Raw genomic sequence first — 23448 nt, forward strand, 5'->3', positions numbered from 1 at the left:
GGGATCTGTTGCGGCTTTGGGGAGGGTTTTCGAGGAGGGCAAAGGCGTGAACCCGAAAAAGGTGTCTGGTTGCTGGAGAGTTTTAACATGGGGACGGGTTTGGGGGGGTGGGGGGGAGGAGGAGGAGGACCCGGAGGGAAGTCATTCCCAAAATGTGCGAGGAGAGCTTGGGTGGGGTGTCAGACGCTTGTTTATTTTGCACTTCTTGGGAAGAGGTGAGGGGAGGGTAAATGCTTTTGGTTTTTTTTGGAGGGGTGGGGGGACAGAACAGTGTGTTTGACCGCAGGAGCGGTCGGGGGGACGCGGCCAGGAATTCTGCTGGAAGTGTTTTCCTCTGCTCCGGGGTTAAAACTAAACAAGAGCCGAGCGTATTTAGGTGCAGAACACACACCCGAGCCAGACCCCGCCGAGTTCTTCGACCTCAGTTTTGTCTGATGGGTTCTTTTTTTCCCAGTTGTTAGAGTGTTTCTTGGTATGTTTGCAAAGCAGTTCTTCGGAAGAATTTCGTTCTTTGCGATAGGTCTGGAAAAGCCTTGCTTGGATGTGCTGTTTTGTTTTTTTTTTTTCCCCCCAGTTCCTTCGTGCTGGGGACAGAAAAAACAAATGCTCTTTTTGGGGGTGGGGAAGGAAGAAGGAAGAGGAAATGAAGGTTTAAGCATGTTTGTGGAGTCAGGTCTCTCTCAATTTGTTCTGCTCAAGTAACACTGGGAGTGGGACTCGGTGGCTTTTAAGTACAGAACGTTTATGAGCAAAAACTGTGAGGATTTAAACTTTATAGGGAGGAAAGTGTTAAACTGATGGGAAGGCACGCGTTCGAGAGAGCGGATCTCAGAGACACTACCTACGTGCTCCTGCTTCAAACTAGTGGGGATGGAGGTGGGGGGGAAAAAAAATAAAGAAAACCGGTGAAAAAAAAGCCCAACAAACCAACCCTACAATTTGCATGAATGATGCCACGTAAAATACCGGAGTGAGGAATTGTGCTCTGCAGACGAAAGCCTGAAGTCCCGTGATATGACTCGCTCATTTCTGCAGGGCTCATCAGGTACAGGCTCTGCTTCCTTCCTGGGATGGTGCAGCTGGCGTTTGATTTCCTCCGTGGATGGGAGAGGAGGAGTCCTGTGCAGGTTTTTTTTCCCCGAGATGATTGCATTTTCCTTGGCCTTGCTGTACCCGGCCTCATTAGTAGGAGCTGCATCTATATTTATTTACCATTATACCGTGTCCCTTGGGAAACGGGGTGTAGTTTGGAGTAGGTATATATGGATTTATCACTCCTAACGTTTGGGGTTTTTTTCCCTCCTGTCGTGGTAGGACTAAATCCGTCAACAGCGGAGAACAAACTTAATTTATTTCTGTGTTTTGCATCTCCCTTTTTGCCATTTCTCTCCCAAATTGCTGGAGATGCAGACAGGGGAGAAGGAAGGAAGGAGGGAAGGGATGGAAAATGTTATCTGTGCAGGGATGTGTTTGTTGTCTGCATGTCCTGAGAGCGGAGGGCTCGGAGAGGGGCAGGCTTTGATTCTGCAGGTGAAAACGGGGGTTTTGGGAAAGCTCCTTTCCCGTTTTTTTTTTTGTGAGGATTATTCTTCACCCCCACGACGGCCACAACTTTTTGTGTCTGGTTGACAGAATCACCCGACGAGCCTGGGCATGAGGCTGGGAACAAGGAACTCGTGTTTCACTCAGCCTGTGCTGCCTCCCCTTCGCTCCAGCACAGGCATCATCAGCGTTTTTCCTCCTGTGTCATCCCACTGTTGGGAGCAGGTCTAGACTACATTGTGGCGTGCAGGCTGCCAGCTGGGTTACAGGAATGCTATCCTAGGTGAAACAGCAGGATTTTTAGGGAGGGGTAAGGAAAACTGGAAGGAAAAACCCCGCGTGGATGAGGCCTGGTTATCTCTTGAACTGCTTTGCTGAGCAGCCTCAAGCAGTTCCTTTCATTTGTTGACCTTTGTAGACAACGTGCATCTCTCTAGAATTGTGATTCTGGTAGTTCCATGAATTAGTGCCCGGTGTCAGCTGCAGAAAGCTTATTTTTAAGGCAGTTTCAGTGTGAGGCTTACTGGTCTCTTTTAAAAGGATATTAAAAGTTCAAGGCCGTCCAGTGTTTTGAAAATTAAATTACTGTGAAGTGTTTACTTTATAGTGATAATCCATAAGTTCATGGGGGTGTTTGGTATGTTTTCTCATCGCTGTCTGGAGCTGGGAAAACAGTGGGGTTCTGACATTCAGTTTTAAAGCTAATTTAATTTTTAATAAAATGCATTTTTAATGAGCGTGACTGTCAGGAATTGTTCTGTCGTTAACTTCTGGGACTGCTCTTTTTTTTTTGTTGTGTGTCAGTGGGGCAGTGGTGAAATTTGGGTCTTGGGGCGGGGAACTGGAGGAATTAATGAAACTGAGCCACGAGAAAGGAGGAGGCTGTGCTGTCCCTTTCACCGAGGGATCTCTGGAGATGTTTGGGTTTATATGCTAGAAAATAAATCAATTTTCATGGAGCAACAGCTCATTTTAATCTAAGGAAAGCAGCTTGAGCTTCACAGTGATTTCTGTGCAGAGCTTCTAGGGACATTGCGGAATGACACGTTACGGTGTTGGGATTCTGTGGCAAATATTTTTCATCTTCTTCAAAGTTTAGGATTTGAAATCAAAATGCTGTCAGGTTAGGAATCTTACTGCAGAAAAAGAGATGCCTTTGTTCCTCCTGTCGATAACTTTGTGCAGCTTTGACACTTCTGAAGTCCCCGAAGTTGATTCCGTGTTATACTGATTTTAGCGGAGCAGGGGTTGGATTTTGCATCCATGTCCTTGTGGGATTGAGCTTTAATTATACCTGTGCTGATAACATGATCTTGTGGGTTATCAATGCGGTGAGGCTGATACTGTGATTACAGTGGGATTTTTGGGAGATAACAAGGAGAATTTGATTTTTTTTTTTTTTTGGAGGGCGTCTAACTTGTATTTCTAAAGCTGGTTTCATACATAAGGTTAGGAATAAACTGTGTTTATCATTCTAATATTCCCATATCGAGTAAAGCTCCCTTCTGGCTCCTGTTAAAAGAGGATAGCTGGGGAGCAAAGTGGAGGAAGAGTTTGTGTTGTGAGCACTCAGTCATGCAGGCGGGGCGTGTGGAGGCTGTGAACGCAATTCCCAGCGTTAATGCTAAAGATAAGTGTTTTGACAAATGCTTTTAATTTGGGGAACAATACGAGCAGGAATGACAGGATATGAAAGGAAAGTGTTATTTTTCATCTGGCAGGTGGCAAACCAAGGTGTAGAGGGATTAACTTGCCCGGGCTGCTGCACGGAGTCAGCGGCAGGACTCGTAATCAGTCTGTGATCTCGGGGCTTTGCCAGGGCTTAAATCAGGGTTTTTCTTCCTCCCCTCATTAATTGGCCAGCTTTCACATTTTGCAAATAACATGTAGAGATTATTTTCTCTTTCCTCCAGTTTCAAACTTTAGAGCCTGGAGGTTTGTTTTTTAGTTGTGTTGTGTTTTGGGTTTTTTTTATTCATTTTCAGCCAAGCCTTGAAAACACAAGGTTGGAAAACTTGATCTGAGCGAGCACCTCCCTGACATACGATACTATCTCGAAACAGCCCCTGACAAGTGAACCCTCTCATTGAAATCATGTGAGGAATTTTATTACTCAACTCTGAAGATCTTCTGGGGGAAAGGGGGTTGCAAACTATTAACTACGTGGTCTCCACTGCAGGCTGGCAGATGAAATGTTCTTGTGTGTTGGGGCAGTCATGTGGTTCCTCAGCGAGAAGCAGCCGCTGACCAGCTGAAAATTTCATCTTGTCGCTCCGAGAAACACATTTATGTTTGTGTTGTGCCTGCTAAAAAGAGATATATTCACTCGAAATGTGGTCTTTTTTTAAACATGCAAGTGGTTGATTCCTTTCCCCTCTCGGCTGGGCGCTTACACGGCGTTAGCCCGTGACCGTAAAAGCACGTGGAGAAGATTTTTCTCATAGACGGCCTCAAATTTTAGTGGGTTTGGGGTGCTTCTGTTCTTTGCTGCTGCAGTGGGGTTTGCCAGGGGCTTGTTGTCGGTGCAGGCTGAGCAGAGGGCTCGTGTCAGAGTTGTGGAGCTGCTGCTGTGACAGTTACGGTGTCACAAAGCCGAACCTCATCGGGAGCCATCGATTTACGGCCGTAACTCACGGTGGGGGCTGCTTGAATATGGCTCTGCTGGTTCTCATTCCATCACTGTGGCAGAGCCACTGTCCTCCTTGGCTATTCCATGATAAAACAGTGCTTTGTACCTTGGTTTGGAGGTGCTTGGCAGGGCTATTGGTGCCTCAGAAACAGAGAAACCGAGGCAGAAGACAAGAGACCAAGAACTGAGTCAGTGGCAGTTGAACACAGATGTCCCTTCCCCATCTATTGCACTTTACATCTGTCATATATGGATATATATATTGACTTTATAAGGAATTTATTGCCTGGTCAATTTATTGCCTAAGTCAACAAGATTTTTTTTTTGCAGTGATGGGAGGATTTCTCATGTTCCATTGACTTCTGTGGCTGGACACTTCTCATCCTTATTTATTCTGTTAATTTTTTTGCTTTTAAATCCATTATATCCCCCCCACCCCATCAGGCCAAAAACACTATGGAGTAAACTTTCTCCTAAGACTGTAAGGGATGCCCCTCTTTCTTGCAATGCTTTTCTTGTGTTTCATTTAATAGGATTTTTTCAGTGTTGGGCTTCAGATCTATCTCAGGAATGCACATGCACGTTTATCATCTGTTTTGATTCAGACACCAAAAGGTTGAACAATTACTGTTTCAATGTGCTTCAAGAATTTTTTAAAAAAAAAAATCATCTCTAACTGGTTATTCTCCCCATCTGTGTGCAGATTTCCCTTTCCCAGTTGTTAATCAAAGCTGCAGGCAGAGTCTGAAGTGAAAGTCTGCTCTTAAAACTGGGAACTGCTGTAGTGCTTCTGACAGAGTGTGTTCTGCTTTATCTTCCCTGTGCAGCCAACCAGGAGGTGTGGAAGGTCAGTTCCCTTTTTCCTACGGAATTCCTCTCTAGTGTTCACTTCATCATCTCCTCTTGGTTTCAGGGCAATTACCAGCCTGAAACTTATTACCAGGCAGAGCCCCTCGGTCAGGTTGTACCTGTGAATTCACCTGAATCAATTCTGTCACACACCTTGAAAAGACCCCACTTCTCGTGTACGTCCCTGGGACTGGGGCAGGTGGTGCTTCCAGTCTCTTTGTCCAGTGGGTGGAGCATTGCTCCTCGTGGGAGGGTTTCTTCCAGCCTGAGGAAACAAATTTTAACACCTGCTTCAGGTGTTTTGTTCTCCATGTGTACAGTATGTTTATTTAGGTTTATATAAATTTATGAGAAACCCATTCATGGAAACTGTGAGGTTTTACCGTGGGGTGAAGGAAGGAATTTATAAGCCAGGTATAAAAAAGTACATTAATTACGTTTGGCTGAATGTCACTCGGTCTGAGTTCCTGGTGTTGGTCTTCTCCTCACTTTTGAACTTAACATTCAAAACCCTTCTTTTCTTTCCGCTTCCTTAGAATTTTCAAGTTCAGCAGTAGAATAACTGCCACTGAAACAATACTGTGGGCTACTCTTTCAGTGGCCTTGTGAACAGGCAGTTTTGTTCTGCTGATAAGCCCCTGTCCTATCAACTGGGAAGTGCAGCATATAAGTCACTTCCTGCATTTTGAGCTGCCTGTTCCCTCCGAGCCCCGAACCAAGCCCTGAATCTGCTTTTTGTTCTTCCCTGTGACTCTGATGGCAGCAGAAAAGCACTTAGTTAGTTCATCAAATACAAGAGCTGTTTCTGCTTGGGTATTTATTCTGACCTTTATTTTGGACACTTTTTCTCTGCCATGATCAGATTCTCTGATTACAATGTCAGCTTTCACCAGAAACCTCTCTGTGATTTCACTGGCGGGGTTTGGGGTGTGCAGCGGCTCTGACATGTGAGTAATGCTCCTCCAGTGTTGGAAAGGCAAGTTCCTGGCAGTGGAATCTCATTTCTAGGCTCTGCCTTAGGTCTTCTTTCATGACCCAGGGCAAACTTCTTGCCTGGCCGGTGTTCCAGCGTGTGATATGAAAATAATCCTTTCAGGGCTGTCGAGGCGCTTTCACATTCACCGAGTTTCTTGGTGATTCTTGGCTGGGCAGCAGAGTGCAAACATCAGGAGTGTAAACACCAGTGTCAGATTGTGGTTGAGAACTAATTATTTGGGCTAATACTGATTTTTTTCGTGCCACAGATGGGAGAGGTAAGTGGCTGATCAGAGTTTTTTCCCAAGTAAATTGTGTCACACGGGGTTTCCAGGCGTCAATAGTGGGTCATTCCCTGGCTGTTTGTATTTCATGGGAGCTCCATCTGTTTGATGGAGTGGTGCTGTTTAGTGATAAGTCTGAAAAAGAGGGAACTTGCTGAACTTGAAACTTATTCCTCCCTCTTTAATTTCCTGGTCCACAGAAGTCGAGTGATGTTAACATATTGGAGATTCATAAAATTTAAGGCGAGAACAGATAATTAAATTGCCTTCCCTGATATGTTTTATATGCTTTGTATCACAGGCCTTTAAATTTTAATCATTTACTCTGAAACTGAGACCAGTAAATGATGTTTGGCTAAAAACAATTTGAAAGCTTTCCAGCCCTGAGTGTCCATCACTGGTAATTTCAGGCTCATCACTTCTCTTGGTAGTTATAAGTGGCTGATTTCTAATTTGAATTAGTCCAAGTTGTGCTGCTGGTTCTTGTTAGGGTTTTCCTGACAAGATTAGAGCCCTTTAGTATCTAGGACTTTCCTTGCCATGAAGGTACTTACACTCTGTAATCGAGTTACTTCATAGATAAGGGAACAGAGTTGAGCTTTTAAGTCTCACTCTGAGGCATTTTCTGCAGCACTCAGATCATCCGGTGATTCTTCCTGGCCTCCGTTTATTTTTAACGTTGTGGAAACCAGAAGAAGGTGCCTGTTCCAGCCTGTGCCTCATGCAGACCAAATTCCGAGGTGCCTTGAGCCCTTTTTTGCTGCACAGCCATTTCAGAGGTTCCGGGGAAACGCTGTCCCTGAGCCTCCCTGCTCCAGCACTGACGTTCTTTACTTCAGCAGTTAACAGTCTGCATTTCTCAGATTATAAATTGGCCTTTGTATTCCGCTGTGTTTTGCTTTCCTGGGCTGACTTTTAAGGCAGGTATTCAGCCTCCTTTCTCCTGCTGTCCTTTCCCTCCTTAATAACGTCCTGTTGTTCCACAGCTCTTGGTGTCGCTCACAGATTTTTATCTGCAAGTGATAAAAACGTTGAACTGCATCAGACCTTAAATTTAGTGGCAACAACGACAAAAAAATAAATAAATTAAAAAAAAAAAATTTAGCATGATGCAATCCCAGGAAGTGAATGAGGAACTGGCTGACTGACAGCTCTTGGATACCGAGCAGCCAACGAGGGTTTCCACCAGCACCAGGGTACACTCTGTGCATGTACTTGCTCCTGTTCAACTACATTTGTAATCTCAGAGAACAAAGTTAGTCCTTTATCAAGACATTTGCCATTAGAACGTGCTGACTGGCACTGCTGCTGTCCTTGTTCTTGTAATTCTTCACTGGGAAAATCTGTGGTTTTCTTTGCCCGTTCTCCTGGGTGCATTTACAGCTTTGCAGATTCGCTCCATCCCCTTTCTGGGCGTTGCCACGACATGAACATCCACCTGGCCCTGGGGGGGGAAAGCCCTCCTTGGGTTTTAGGCTGATTTTAAAACGTTTCCCTGCTAATGGATTTACTGGAAATCATCTTTTCTTACTGGTGAAGTAGAAGGTTCCTCAAGTGACAACGGTGTGTTGCCCCAGTGTCACAGCAAACTGTTCCCAGTGCTCTCAGTGGTTTTCCCTTCCACTGGAAAGTCGCTGGGTCTTAACATTTTCTTCCTCTTGTTCTGTTTGGTTTTTATATTTTGAATCTCGCGCTTTGCTTGGTAAGAGGAACATCCCAAGAGCTTTTGTTCCTGGATGTCTGCAAGTATAAAATGGCAGCGCTTTCTGGGTGGCTGAGGTGGATTCTCCTGCCGGATTCCACGGCCTCATGGAAGTGAAGGCCTTCCCAAACTTTACAGGCGTCCACTTCTGAAGGCACTTGTGAATTATCCTGCAGTTCATGGGCATTATTCTCATAAATGGTGGTGTCACCCCTGTGTCACACTCAAGTAAATTCTGATTTATTCATAGCACCGGGCCTTCTTCTTGCTTTTTGTTGAAAACGCAGCTGCCTTCGCTCGCTGGCTGTTCCCCTGAATTTCCCTTTTCCTGTCCCAAACTCCTTTAGCTTTCACTCCCTCGGTGTTGCAGCTGTAATCAGCAGTGCACAGGAATGCCTTTTTCTGTCGGAGAGGCAGTATTTTTGCCGTGGCTTTTTAGGATCCCCGGATAACATGGAATCGTGAAACCAAACCTCGCTTAAATACCACTGGCAGGAGGAAGTGAAGTGTTTTGTGTTTTGGGTTGGGTTTTTTTTTGGTTTTTTTTTTCAGGGTGGGTGTTTTTTAAGGACTTGCTCCCCTGAGAAAGCCCCTGTTTTGAAACCTGCAAAATCCAGGCAGATAAAATGCAGAGAGTATCCAAAGTTTGGGGGGTGTCATTCCTTTGTGGCCGTGGAGTGGGAAGCCTGTTAACAGCGATAGGCTTGGAGGAAAGGTTTGGAAAGGGGGAAGAAAGGGAAGAGGACTGAGGGGCACAGGATCTCTGGGGAAGGCACTGTGGGAGAAGTTGTGCCATTTGTGCTCCTGCAGTTTGAGGTGTGGAAGTTTTGAGTGACAGAGACCCAAACCTGTGGAGTTCTGGTGGACGTGGATATTTCCTGCCACAGAAGCCTCTGAGCTCAGCCAGTGGCTCTCCTGCCTCCTGGCTAAGCCAGGATCTGATTTTTTCTGTTCCTCTGCTGCCTTTTGCAGGAGTTGTTTATTGACTGAAATTGTTTCCATATGGCTGCAATGTAGAGCTTGATTACATTTAAACGTGGCCCTTTCCTGTGGCATTGCAGTGCTATGGAAAAATCATCCCCCCCTCTCACCTTCCAACCTCCCTTTCCTCCATAAAACCTTGGGTTTGGAACCTGTAACTTCTTTAGGTATTATCTTCTTTCCCTTTGTAGAACTGCAAAACTGGGATTTAGGTGTTTTTTGGTTTGTTGTGTTTGATTGCTTAGGTGGATATAAATGACTCATAAAATAGCCAAAATGAAGATTAAAGCGGTTGGAAGTTTGGGAGCATTACTGGATCTGGGGCTCCAGGGTGTTCAGCAATGAACATGGGGAGTCTCTGCTTCCAGAGAGATCCAGGACAGTCCGTTTAGATTGTATTTGTTTACAATAATCAATTTAAATAAACGCTGCTCCAAGAAGGCCTTAAAATTCCTGTACTTGGAGCTCTGGGATGTTACAGGACCAGATTCCCTACTTATCTGGAGCCTGGAGGCCATGTCTAGTTTGTGGGAAGCAGATCTGTTTAATGGCAAATGCATCTGTGTCTTTGATAAGAACAAAAGCTGATGCTTGGCCGAGTTTGCTGATAAACCCAGCAGTGAAGCATCTCTACCTTCTGCCTGTAATTACACCTCGAGTTCATAACCTGAGTTCAAAAAACTGGATTTTGCTGGAAAGGTTTTCTGTTTCAATAGGTTAAAATATATCAATCCCTTTTCCTCGAGCTGTGATGCTTCCATTTCTTGGGGGCTCCAGCAGAACCTGAGCAATGTTATTTTTGCTGCCAATCTCTCAAATCGAGTCAAACCAGTGCAGTGGTGGTTGTCACTCTTGGCTGAGCACATGGAACCAGCACCTGATGAATTAGTAAACCTCAGTTTTTTTGACAGGAGAAGCCTCTTCTGCATATGCAGAGAGAATATTTCCTTCATTTCTGTGTATTCAGGTAGTTCATATCACAGACTATTTAATTCAAAACTGAGAAACCATTTGGGAGCTGTAAATGCCGAAATCCTTGTTTTCCTCCCCTAACATAAGGTGGGGAAAAAAAAAAAAAAAGAACAATGAGGGAAGAGATTCAGTAATCCTGAAATCTTTCCGTGGAGGACACAGCAAGGTTCAATTCATTTAATAAAAGAGAATTCATTTGTTTTCAGTAAAGCATTTTAAAATGCAAACCATGTTTCTGTAACCCTTTTATGCTTCCTGCACCTATGATGTATCATTCAAGATTAATAAAACTGTAATACATAAAAGCTGGCATGTAAAAATTGTTTTCTAAACAGTCTGGCTAATAACCCAGGGTAGAAACTGGAATGCTCTTCAGGCCTTTGCCTGGCTTAAAAGGGGTTTTTTGGTTAATTTAATGGAAAATTAAAGCTTTGAGGGGAGAAATAAACATTTCCTTTTAGTTTAGGGGTGGGGATGGGTCACAGGTTGTGGACCTGGTGATCTTGGAGGTCTTTTCCAACCTCAGTGATTCAGTGATTTTGGTTTTTGTGGATCCCTCGGGAGGTTGTTGTGAGGACAGAACTTCTCCTGAACGGCTGTGGGTCCTGCAGGGCGGGAGGATCCCACCAGGCCCTGATTTAACCTGGACATCTGTCCTCTCCCAGCTTTGCAAAACGCTGTGGGAAAGGCAGGCTGGAGAAACCCGAGTTTTCTTCTGTCCCTCACACAAACCACAAACCAGAAATTAAAGACAAGCACGTTGGATTTTCAGTGTTGTGTCACTTCACAGAGAGGGAAAGGTGAGTCGTGACTGTCGCAGACATTTCTGTTCTGCTCCCCGCACATCAGAGCTGCTTTCTGCTTCTTCCCCGCTGGATGACCAGCTAAAACAAAAACGAAACTTCACCCCTTTGAGCCCCTCCAGAGCTGCCTTCAAGGAGCTCCTTCCCGCTGCTGAAGGGGAGTTGGTTTGCCAGTTACTTCTGGGTGATTTCCGGAGCTGTTGAAACAGAACGAGTCGATAAAGACTCTCTTGTGTGTTTTGTGTGAGCTCAGATATTTTAATATGGAATAGAAGTGCTGAATATCTGCAGTTTCCATTAAATTTCAGTGCCTTTAAAGGGTGAGTTCTTAAAACAAGCTGTAACTAACGTCGGAGGCGGTGGGATTGCTCTCTGTTGGCTCTCCCAAGAACTGAACTGGAACTGCATTGAGGGTATTTCGTGTTTTTAATTAGCAGATCGCTGAGTTCTGGGTCCTTTATCCTTAAGAATAATTAATTCTCCATTGTTTTTTGCTTCTGACAGACTTCTACTATCAGTTTTCCAGAGGAGACATTGGCCCTTCCTCCAGTTATTTGACAAAACAATTTACTGTGAGCAGCCTTGCCCCCACCCCTCGTGGTAGGAATTTGCCTCTGGTGTCCTCCTGGGTGCTGCTTCCCAGCTCTGCTTTGTGCTTTCCACCTCTTTCCAGGGAAAAACCTGCCCAGTGATGGGATTGAAACACTGAAACTCTCCTCACCCACTCTTGAAAAACTCCCCAGCTCTGCCCTTCCAGTGTTAAACATCCTGCAAGTAACTGGATAAAGAGGATGATCCTTCAGTTTTCCTCTGATGACAGTGACTTCTGAGAAGGCTGCAGGCTCAGGGCCATGCTGCCATTGCAGTATTATCGGGACATTTTGGCTGCAAATGCGATTTCTTTTTTTTTTTCTTTAATATTAAAGGGAGGGGTTATGACTTCTGAGCTATAATTGTGTGGAGACATTACTTGGGCAGACCTCCTAAACTCTCCTGCGTTAATTTGGATGTGCTGGGTACGAGCTCTTGTGCTCTCAGAGCTGCTGAGGGGAGTTTTGGGCCGTGGCTGGGGCCTGCAGGAAGCAGAGAAATTACAAATAATGGCTCTTGTTATCACCTTTGGAGTCTCTCTTGCCTGACTTCTCTGCTCTTGTTGCTGGTTTTGCTTTTGTACCTGCTCCTGGGCCATTTGCAGTCGTGGTTGCCAGTTATAAACTTTGCTTAAACCCGGTTTTAACGAACTTTGGAGTTTGGCCTAAGTCAGCCATGAAGAAAAAAATTAATTCAGCAACATTCTCTTGGGTTTCAGAAACCATCAGGCTCTGCCATCCCGACCCCAGAGCTCTGAGCCTGCTGGGCTTTGGAGGAAAATGTATTTTTTTAATCCAGCTGTTATCCAGGCACAGCCTAAATCCAGGTGGATCATCCTGTGCCTGCACAGGGTTTGTTTTTTTTTTTTTTTTGGAGCAAGTTGCACCAGAAAATTACATTTAGGGGGTGTTTAGACCTGACCAGCTCGAGGGGCGCTCTCCAACCTCTGCAGGTCTGTGCTATGTGCAGAGAGGGAAATTAAATAATTTCCATACAGATACATCCCTGTGCTTTTCATCCTGTCCCCTCTTCTTTCTCCCACCTGATTTTTGAAGAGTGGAGCTTTTAAAGTGTTTTATGGTAGTCTTAGAGACAGGCAGCTCTTACTGGGTTGAACACCGTGGATGGCGCAGGGGAGAGGTAGAAGGCAGTTGTTTAATTGGTGTTTTACGTAGCTGGACTTTGAAATTGGGGGTTCATAGAGGCTCCTTGTTCTCTTTCTGTAGAGCAGCAGTGGTGCACACACAGCACTGCTGAAAAGAAAGGATAAAAATTAAAAATAAATTTTAAAAAATTTAATAAAATAAAAATAAAACAAAGTAATTTAGAAATGTATTAATAATACCTGTGGATAAATATGTATAACTAATAAAATAAAAATATGTCCTCAAAGTGTTCCTTCAACACCAACAAAGGCTGTGTTGGTTTGGACCTCTGGAGAGGGGCAGCTGTAAAGTGATGTTTGTGTAAGAGCTGCAAAACACAACACAAAGACCGAGTCCAGTTACAATTGGGTTTAATTAATGAGTGGCTCTTGTGCTCAGATCAGAAGTTTTGCCTTCTCTCTGGCCTCAAGGCTGGGTCATTTGGTAGATGCTGAGGAGAGCCTGGAAAAAAACAAGGCAAATATTTGATAAATCCCCAGCGTGTCCTCGGAAATACCCACACTGGGTGCTGCAGGTACTCTGTGTATCCTTTGCATCCCACCTTTTCCAGCCAGGGAGAGGTCCAGGCACCTTAAATCCCGAGCCAGGAGTCCATGGTAGTGTTTTCCACCTGCTGAATGTCACGTACCTGGGGCTTGTGAAGGGAGGTGCTGTTCTTAGCTCAGTTCCTGGTGAGCAAATGCCCTTAATTTCTAATTTGTCACCTTTTTTTTTAGTTGGTTTGTTTATTTTGGTCTTTTTTTTTTGAGGGAGGGGAAGTTGGTTGTTTTTTTTCAATGCCTGTTGAGTCCAGTCCTGTGCCGCTTAAGTCATGACAAACACAGTATTTTCAACTGCGTGCTGGATGGTAAATCCCTCCTGTTACCGTGTTGACAGGGCTGTTTATTACTCTCTGATTTGCTTCCTGTGGAATTGGTTGGGATAACATGGACCTGTGAGTAACTTCATGCTCGATCCAGCTGGAAAAGTCTTGCTCCAAGGGGATTCAGGGAGAGCTCCAGGTTCTGACCAGCAGGACTCTGCAGGTGCTGAACCCTGGTGGATTTGTGACCTCCCTGCATCCAGGAAAACGCACCTAGCCGTGTCCAGAGCAGCTGGAAAACCTCAGAGCAAGGGCAGGGAATGATTTCTCTCCGTTTTAGGGCCTCTCCAAACATTTGTAGGACTCACAGTTACTGTTTAACTCCAGCTCTGTGTACCCTTCTTGTGTGAGGACTGAGTCCGCTGTCATTTAGGAAATGAGGGTTTGTTTTTTTTTTTCCCCTGCCTTGTCAGTCCCTTTTTGGTGTGGTGTGATTGCTGTTTGGCTGTCATTTCTCCAACTTGTAAAGCTGTCTGCAGTGTGTGCAGTTTTATATCCCATTAGCTCACTCTTCCTCATCATATCATCCAGCCCTGTAATCATCTGGCCTCTTTTCTACCCCCAAATACTGTTTTCTAAAAATCTTCCTCCTCTAAAAGGCCTCTGTGTGAGACTTTCCTTTTTATTTCATATTTATTTTATTTATTTATTTATTTTTTCCTAGATAAGTATTTGATAGTTGCAGCTTTTTGGAGCCTCCTGGTTTACCTAAGAGGTTATTTTTTTTTTTAATAGGACCTGTGTGAACACACTGTTTCAAACACAACAGTGATAATTCCTTAGTGTAGGGGGAAGGAGCTGAGAAGCAAATGAAATTCCTGTGAGTTGCATCACTGAAAGCACAAGGGTTAATGTTTCTGTCACCAGATGTTCCTCTGTTTCCTGCTTTTACTTTAATGTCTGCATATAAAAAGATTTTGGTTTCTTTGTCCCTTTGCACTTGAACTAGAAACTGTAATCTATTTGTGGTGCATGGGAGAGAAGTTATTTTTTTAGTACTTTTGGTTTAACAGTTTCTCTGTAGAGGAAGAAAAGAAAAACAAAAAAAAAACCCAGATAGAGGCATCTTCCAGTGAAATACAAAATGAGGGGACTGTGATGTCTGAACTTAACAATGTCTCTGCTAACAGGACCGAAGATGACAAACCAGATTGAATGGTCCCTTTTATCCCTCTGTTTTGGACAGAGCCAAGCTGAGGAAAAATAATCTCCGAATAAACGGCTGTGAATGACATTTGCATTTCTCCTCGCTGGGAAGTTGGGAGCAGTTCTGCCAGGAATGGCTCGGAAATGGGTTTTCTTCAACTTGAAAATGAGTAGCAAGCTTAAATTTCATTGCTGCTGAGCGTTCCTAGCCCAAGATTTCTGTTTTACAGCTGCTATTAAAAATTTATGGGGCAACTCGAGATCAAAGCAAATATATATTCTCTTTATTATGTAAACTCAGTTTTGTGCAACATATGCATTGCATCTACATGGTTTAGGCAGGAATTCTTGTTGTAGGGAAGGCAGACAGCACAGTTAGACCTGAGCTGGGGGAAAACAGGGTTATATCCCCGGACTGTCTCTCTTCTTTCCTCATTCCTTGGGAATCAGGCAGATCCCTCCTGGGGTGCTGCACTTGCCTGATCGCCGTGGAAATGTTCTGTGCTGGGCTTCATCCCGAGGTTTTGTGTGTGACACTTTCTCTTTGTGTTCTTCCTAACCCAGGTTTCCCACTGGTGTGCTGAAGGACTTCCTTGGACTCCCTTTCAGTTCCAGCCCAGACCTAAAATACATTTATAGAGACACTTAACCTTAGGTGAGGGATCAGAATCTCACAGCTGGGGCTTCAGACTGCGAGAACTTTCCGGGGGAAGGGGGTGGCCTGCATTTCATGCCCGAGACAGCCCTCACTCCAGGTTCTGGGCTCCTTATAAAACTCCAGGCTCCTTCTGTTCATTCACATTTCCCTGAATATCTTCTCCTTGCCCTCCATTCCCACCTTGCTGCACACAAAAGCAGGCTGGCAATATTAGCACCTTTTAGTTGGAGAAGACAACGGGAAAACTTACAATCATGGTGTCATTCAGGTTGGAAAAGAGCTCTGAGATCATCGAGTCCAACCTGTCACCGATTCCCCCCCTCATCACCCAGCCCAGAGCACTGAGTGCCACGTCCAGTTGTTCCTTGAACACCTTCAGGGATGGGGGTTCCACCACCTCCATGAGCAGTTCCACTGCTTGACAGCCCTTTCCATGAAGAAATTCTTCCTGGTGCCCATCCTGATCCTCCCCTGGCACAGCCTGAGGCCGTTCCCCCTTGTCCTGTCGTGGTTTCTGGAGGGCTGTGCTCGCTGGTGTTCGGGCAGATCTTCGAGATCCACACATGCCACTTGTTTTTTTGGTCTGTATTCCAGTTCTGTCCTGTTTTTCCAGCTGCCTGGTGGTCTCTGAGCTCTCACACGAGCCCTTGGTGGGATTTGTGTGCCCAGTCCTGGGTGTAGCTTAGCCCTTGGTGTGCTGTTCCTTTAAAGCACCGATTGAAAAAAAAACTGCTGAAACGGGGGAGGGAGGGAAGGCAAAAATCTGAAAAGCTGCTGGATCTTAAAGATTAATCAGCCCGGTTCAAATAACAAGCAAAGCTACAAACATTCTTTTCTACACAGCGTGTTCTCTCCCATTCTGCTCTTGCAAAGTTGTTTCTCCAGGGGAAGATTTCAAGCTCCATAAGATTGTGTTCCTGTATTAGTGTCAGGACACGGGCTGGGATTATTTGTGTGAATATGTAGAAGCAGCCCCATTACCTGGGGTTCCTTTCACACTTTCTGGCCCGGTGGAATTATGGCCTCATATTGCACCTTGGTGGATCTATTGCTGTTTATTCCACATCTGTATTTACAAACTCAGCCCTGGGAGCTCTTGTGCGTGAGCTGAGAAAAAGAGAAGTGCAAATGACAGCAACTTCCTACCCTGTGTAATGATAAAACCAGCCCTATTTATAAATGCAACCAAGAATATGCAGCAGTGCTCTCACAAGAGGGGTGCAGTCACACCAAGAGTTGCTCTAATTTTGTTGGTTTGTGGGGATTTTTTGGCTTTTTTTTTTTTTTTTTCATTTGAAGAGTACATAGCCCCAGGTCTGTAAAGAGCTACCTGCACCCTCAGAACCCACAGAGATTTGTTTCGGTTCTGCTGCAAGGAAAGAGGTGATAGGAGCAACCTGAAAGATGGGGGCAGTTCCTAAAACCCATCATCCCCTCAACGCTGCAACCTGAAAGATGGGGGCAGTTCCTAAAACACATCATCCCCCAACACTGCAACCTGAAAGATGGGGGTAGTTCCTAAAACACATCATCCCCCCAACGCTGCAACCTGAAAGATGGGGGTAGTTCCTAAAACTCCATCCCCCCATCACTATTGGCAGATCTGGCAGCCACTTACCTTGGTTTTCCTTGGTTTTTGACCTCCTCTGCTCTCCTAGGTTGACTTCTTGCCTCAAGGAAGGGTTGTAAAACTATGATGGGGGCAGACAAGGGGTAGAAAAGACAATTTATTCCTTTACATTTTCTTCTCTCCTCCAAATTGATTTACCAGTTGTGCTTACGAAGCACCATTTACAACACAGATCAAAACCTGAGGAGGTCTTGTTTAAGCCTGGATCAAACAGCAAATTTTCATATTGGTGTTAGTGACTTTCTGACTCTTGGTGGTCTGTGAGGTATTAGAAAAGGGGGGGGGGCTGAAATAATTGCAGCAAATTTAAATATTCTGTCTCCTGGGCACGTCTGGTATTGCTGGGGTTGCCTGAGGAGCAGAAGCTGAAGGGATGCAGAGTTTTATCGATATTTGTAATCAGGAAAACATTTTGGCGGAAGGGTTAATGGTTTTATGACTCTACCACTGCTGTGTGTCACAGTGTTAGTGGGATACACGGGGGTGGCCCATGGAGTTGTTCCAAAAAAGTTGGGCTTTCTCAAGGTGAGAAATGTGATGATGTGAGCCCGAGGCAAAGGGGAACAGTTGGGTGGAGCAGCCAGGTTGTCCAGCACACCCGAGGTGGTTGTCAAACCTCTGTTTGTTCCTCCTGTCCATCTGTAAAGTTGATGTGTTTTACCACCCTCGAGGGCTGTGATGAGAATTACTAGTTTTCAGTGTGCTCTGGTGATAAAATATATATATATATATATATATCTGTGACTTATAACTGAAAGTTTGTCTTCATTTACTGTGAGCATTTGATGCAAGATCAGAGTTTACATTTACGCAGCAGCTTTTTTCACCTCACGCCATCAAAAGCAGAGGCAGGTGTGGATCACAAGGAGCAGGTGGACACTGGTCTGAGCAGGTGGAAGCTGGGCTGGGAGCACTGGGGAGACTGGTCATGGTCCTTGGTAGGCAAGCACATCCCTGGATAGTGGTGCTCCAGCAGCCTGACCCTGTGGCAGAGCGGAACATCAGGGGTGATAAGTGGTAGATGTTACGTTTGGGCATTTATTAGGAAGGATTTTTTCCCTCGGAGAGACTTAACTCTTGGTATCTGTCACACACTGATTATTGGATCACCTGGCAAGCAAGAGAAAACAGGGAAAAACAAGAAATCGTGTTTTCTAGCACCCACCGTCCTGTTGCTTCTCTAGGCATGATTTTTGGTTGACAGTTCTTTTGCTGGACAGTGGACTCCCAGATGAAGAAGTTAATGGAAAATAAGAGCGTTGCTTTTATTTGAAACATCTTGGAAAGGAAAGAGTCTTAAAGGCAACACTAAATGCTCTGGCATAATGCAGACTAAACCATCCTTAAAACAAGTCTATATCCATCACTCTGATATACTGAAGTCCCAATCTGCTGATTTGATGTCAGGATGATGAATTATGACCTTTTATTATTTATTTATTTTAAAGGTTTAGTTGCAGACTTTATAAAAACATAAAGTGTGTCTGGCTCTGGCTGGGAGGTTTATGGAGCGGCTGCGAGAAGCTTTTAGATTTGGAGCACAAGTGGTGGCTTGTTTTCGTGTATTTGTGTGTATTTTCTATGCACACAAATGCATTTGTATGCACATAAAATTGATGTTTGGGCCTGTAACTTCCAATGGGGAAAATTACAACCGGGTGTAAATCACTTTTATTCAGGTGCAGGGCAGTGGTTGGAGGTCAATTTGTGGGTGTTGCCTCCTGTGCTTGGGAGGACTCCCAGGTGCGGAGACACAAATTTAAGCTGATAGGGAACCAGTTTGAGATGGAGCAGTGTAAGACACTCACAGACACACTCGGGTTATGCAGATTTATTTAAATTGCTCCAAGGTATAGTTTAATCCTCCCGATTTGTGCAGGCAGAGCCATTGGGGAACGTGGCTTTGCACAGCAAAGACTCTGCTGGGCTACTCCTGGACCACTCCGGTCCTGGGGGTACCCATGGGGTGTGTTCAAACCCCAGTGACTGCTCTGGGTCCCAGCAGATGTGACACAAGCCCTGCAGTGTTCATTGTGCAGGGAATGGTTTGGGTGGGAAGGAACCTTAAAGCTCATTTTGTTCCACCCCCTGCCATGGGCAGGGACACCTTTCGCTCTCCCAGGTGGCTCCAAGCCCTGTCCAACCTGGCCTGGAACACTGCCAGGGATCCAGGGGCAGCCACAGCTTCTCTGGGAATTCCAGCTCAGCCCCTCCCCACCCTCCCAGCCAGGAATTCCTTCCCAATCTCCCATCTCTCCCTGCCCTCTGGCAGTGGGAAGCCATTCCCTGTGTCCTGTCCCTCCATTCCTTGTCCCCAGTCCCTCTCCAGCTCTCCTGGAGCCCCTTTAGGCTCTGGAAGGGGCTCCAAGGTCTCCCTGGATCCTTCTCTTCTCCAGGTGAACTCCCCCAGCTCTCCCAGCCTGGCTCCAGAGCAGAGGGGCTCCAGCTCTGGCAGCATCTCCGTGGCCTCCTCTGGACTCTCTCCAGCAGCTCCACGTCCTTGTGCTGTTGTTCCCCAGGGCTGGAGGCAGCTCTGCAGGTGGGGTCTCATCTGAGGGGGCAGAGGGGCAGAATCGCCCCCTTCCCTGCTGTGGGATCAGCCCAGGACACGGGGAGTGCACAGTGACAGGGCAGGTCCAGCCTCTCACCCACCAGCACCCCCAAGTCCTTCTCCCCAGGCCTGCTTCGTATTTAGTCAGGTGTGGGTGGAAAGGTTACCTATTACTGGTCCTTTATGTTAAAATAAACCCCTCTGAAACAGCTCCAGTTGCTCATCCATGTGGTGTTTGCTGGGTGGTTGCTGGACAGCTCTGGCACCCTCGTGTTCCTTGGCTTGTGATGGTGTTGAGGGCTCATCTTGGTGTCTTGAACGGGTCTGATATGAAATGTCACCAATTACCTTTGTCCTCATTTAGACTAAAACCTTCTCTGCTTTTTGAAAGCCTGTAAATTGTCCCCTGAAATTTTGGACATTGCTTTTTGCTACTTCCTGCCATGGGAGTGACCAGCTCTACTTGCTCAAAGCACACTTTAATAATTTATAAATTATAACTTTTTATACCTGTTTGAGCATTTCCTTTATATCCCCTGCGATACAAAACCCACAGCTCCGGCCCCTTCGTGCTCAAGGGGGCAGAAAAGGTGGTTTAATTTTCATCTGGATGTCCTCCCCAAAGGAACGGTGCATCTGTTTTTTGCCCAAATTTCGCATTTTGAACAGTGAGGCCCAAATTCCTCTGGTCTCCCACTTGTCTTCCACAGTTTCCTTTGCTCCCCTTCCCTCACCTGCTCGGGGCAGAAGTGGGGCTGCCTCCCAGGTGGGGGACTGATCCATTAGATCCATCCCAGAAGTTCTCTTACCTGCAGTAAACGGATCCAGTGGCTGCTGGATGAACCTGAGTGTGGCTGCAGAGGGAGGGTGGTTGTACAAAGTCAGCGCTGCAGGACGCGGGTCGATCGAAATGAAAGTGGTTTAAAGAGCGGGCCGGAAACTTTGGGCTTGAATAATTGATCCTTCGTTTTGTTTTGCACTTGTGTTTCTTGGGTTCTGCTGAGAACTTCAGAGCTCTGTAGCAGGTGTAACTTAAACAGTTGCATTGCTTCCTATAAATTCGTGCCATGCTGAATTAGAACGTGGTTAATCCTGCATATTTCCCAGCTGATTCTTATTTAAAGTCGTGTCAAGCTCCATTTGGATGGAAACTAATTCAATTGAAAGTGCAGTTTTACTTGATGTTAAGGCTGTGTTACACTTATGTCAAAATGCAGCTTCTCTTTTAAAACACGTCTTTTAAATACAGTGAGTCTTGTCTCAACGAGCTGAATTTCACCTAATTTCTGGTTACCTTGTCCTTCAAAAACACAGAGCTGGCAGAGCTCATCAGCCCACCTTATTTTTATTCCTCATTTAAAAGCGAGAAACTGTTTTCCCTGCTCGCTGAATTCCCAGCTGATTCCTCAACTTTGAAAGCAGCAGTCACTGAACTGAGCTAAATAAGCAAAGTAAAAAGAAAATGTTTGTTCTTTTTGTACTTGCAGACAAGGATTCTGCTTGAAAGATGGGTTGGCACTTCATCAGACACTCGTTCCCAGTGCTTACCGAGTGACTTCCACCGGTTCTCTGCCTTGAGAGCGTTTTCCCTTGGAAAATTTTTTTTTTTCCTCCCGAAAACCACGCGTCTCAATCGTTCCTCCAATTTAAATTCCCTTAAATTGGGAAGTCGTTTGGGAGCTCTTTATTTTTAAACTGCATGACTCTGCAAGTGATGCAGATGCACCTTTGCCTGGGAGCGCTGCAGCTGCCAGGCAGCGGGAAATCTCAGAATTATGGAATCCCAGAATGGTTTGGGTTGGAAGAGATCTCAAAGCTCATCTTTTTCCAGCCCCCTTTCCACTAGCCCAGGTTGCTCCAAGCCCTGTCCAGCCTGGTCTTGGACACTTCCAGGGATGGGGAATCCATAATCTCTCACTGGGCAACCTGTGCCGGGGCCTCACCACCCTCACAGGGAAAAAGTGATGCAGTTTTGGGATTATCCCCTCCTGGAAACTCAGTTACAGGGTCTTTCCCCCCAGAGGAAAATCCCTGGAGTGGACTTAAAGCTGGACAACACTCTGAGGGTGAGAATGTGTGTTCATGGCACGTCTGGACCCGGAAAAGAAGTGACCACAAGTAACGCACCGAGTGAGCTCTGCTCTTAAGGTGGTGCCCACATGAAGACCTTCAGCTCTTCAAATGACAGGATTTGGTTTCACTTCTTTGTTGTTTTCAGGAGGACTCTCGGAGATCATTGCAAAGGAGCTGCTTAAATTGCTGCTGCTGAAGGATGGATATATGTTAGGGCAGGATGCTCACTGCTAACAGGGCTCTGCTGGCTATTTTGAGCTCGTTTATCTTTATAGATAATGCTTGTCCTGGCATCATTTGTTGTACTCCTTTAACTTTTAAAGGCTTTAAATGCAAGTTAAACATAGACTATCTGCTTCTAAATCCTCCTTTCGAGCTCACGTGAGACACTGAAGATGGCACTGGTCTGGAATCATAAATCACAGATGGTTTGGGTTGGAAGGGACCTTAAAGATCATCCCATCCTACTCCCTGCCGTGGGCAGGGACACCTCCCACTATCCCAGCTTGCTCCAATCCCTGTCCAACCTGAATTTGGACACTTCCAGGGATCCAAGGGCAGCCACAGCTTCTCTGGGCATGTCCTTTCCCTGACAAACAGTGGGACTTGGGTGGGTGGCAGAGCCGTGGCCTGTAAAGGTTAAAATTGGGATCGGTGGGTAGAAGAATCATTTCTTGTTCACAAATGGTTTGACTCTGCTGAAGGCAAGGCAGGCAAGTCTCCCTGCAGTCTCCAGAGCAGGAGCTCTGTTTGCAAAAAGAGCATCCTTGACAGATGCAGCTTCTGTGCAGCAGTTAAAAATAAACTGTAAGGAGTTTAACAAGGAAAAAAAAAAAAAAAGGGGTTGGGAAACAAATCTGGGCATCAGTTTAAGACAACTCTAGTTTTCTGAGTGTATTGGGGAATTAATTTCTGAGATCTTGAGGCAGGAAATGTCTCTGTGCAGCTGTAATAGCTCCTTTTGCTCTCCTTTTGGGATATTAACTTTTCCTGTTCCTTAGGCCGGGGCTGTTTGCTCTCCTGAAGTGAACTAAGCTCCATCTGCTTTCTAAAAATGAGAAGAGCAGGGTTTTGCCACGTGGAATGTACAAATCAAAAGAGAGGAAATTTAGGTTGGGTATTAAGAAGAACTTTTTCCTTATGGGGGTGGTTGGACACTGGAAACAGGTTGACCAGGGGTGGATGTCCCAACCCTGGAAGTGTTCCAAGCCAGGTGGGATAAAGCTTTGAGCAACCTGGGATAGGGGAAGGTGGGGAGTGGCAGGGGGGGTTGGAACGAGATGATTGAGTCCATTCCAACCTCTTAACACTCTTAAGCTTCTGTGTAGGGATCTGAGGTAGGGCTTTTTGGTGGTTTGTCCAGCAAGGGTATTTTAGGACAGCATAATAATCCAGTATTTATAAAGTTTGGATTTTTTGTTTGGTCTTGAACAAGTAAGTGCCTCGAGTATGATCTGAGTTTTGTCATCTAAAAATGTTGCCTCTCCCTATTGCACGTTTTGTTTTATTTACCAGTTAGTGACAGCAGAATAGATTATAAATACATGGATTCAGATAAAACTCTTCAACTAAAACACAGAGTATTTGTTTTCATTCCTTCCCTCTTAGTTTGGAGTCAAAAGCACAAAGCTCCTTAGGATCGATAGCTTCCTGCTTTTCTTAGGAACAGATTTCTTTTTCCTCCCCCCCTTTTTCCCCCCCCCCCCCACATGTGTGTTGGAGATACCACTTAGGCTCTGATCCCAAAAATGCTGAAGTATGCTGGTAATCCTGCTAAATCCACTTTGAATCTCCCAAGTGGAAAAGCTCCCGCAGTCGGGGCCGCGCCTTCTCTACCTGAGAACTTTTCAGTGTGGTAACTTTAGATGGGGAGCTGCAGCTCTATTTAATCTTTAAAAGTACTGTAATACTTTCAAATGTATTGTAATTGGATCAAAGTGACCGGGATACAGTTATTGGCTTTGTGCTGTTGCCTTGAAATGTTTGCTTTTAAAAAAAAAACCCGCTCGGTACTCGAGACAGTCTCGGGTTTTT

At 45.4% G+C, this 23448-nt stretch overlaps 1 protein-coding gene and 1 long non-coding RNA gene across 15 annotated transcripts in view; one reads left to right on the plus strand and one right to left on the minus strand.

Annotated features, from left to right (window-relative positions):
- The first annotated feature begins 262 nt into the window (after positions 1 to 262).
- HMBOX1 (homeobox containing 1) overlaps positions 263 to 23448 on the plus strand; it is a 107541-nt gene continuing 84355 nt past the window's right edge. For all 14 annotated transcript variants that reach the window (XM_027904449.1, XM_027904452.1, XM_027904455.1 and 11 more), the window contains exon 1: positions 263 to 1045. The gene's annotated coding sequence lies outside the window, so the exon portion shown is untranslated. The remainder of the gene's footprint in view (positions 1046 to 23448) is intronic.
- Positions 1587 to 4054, minus strand: LOC114068415. The gene is made up of 3 exons (XR_003573591.1): positions 3936 to 4054; positions 3661 to 3848; positions 1587 to 1821 (listed from the first exon to the last, which is right to left on the minus strand). It is a non-coding gene; the product is annotated as an uncharacterized LOC114068415 (long non-coding RNA).

This window comes from Empidonax traillii, unplaced genomic scaffold (genome assembly GCF_003031625.1).
Source record: "Empidonax traillii isolate 1590-97213 ecotype Southwest subspecies unplaced genomic scaffold, ASM303162v1 scaffold1060:size1239554, whole genome shotgun sequence".
Classification (NCBI taxonomy): Eukaryota; Metazoa; Chordata; class Aves; order Passeriformes; family Tyrannidae; genus Empidonax; species Empidonax traillii.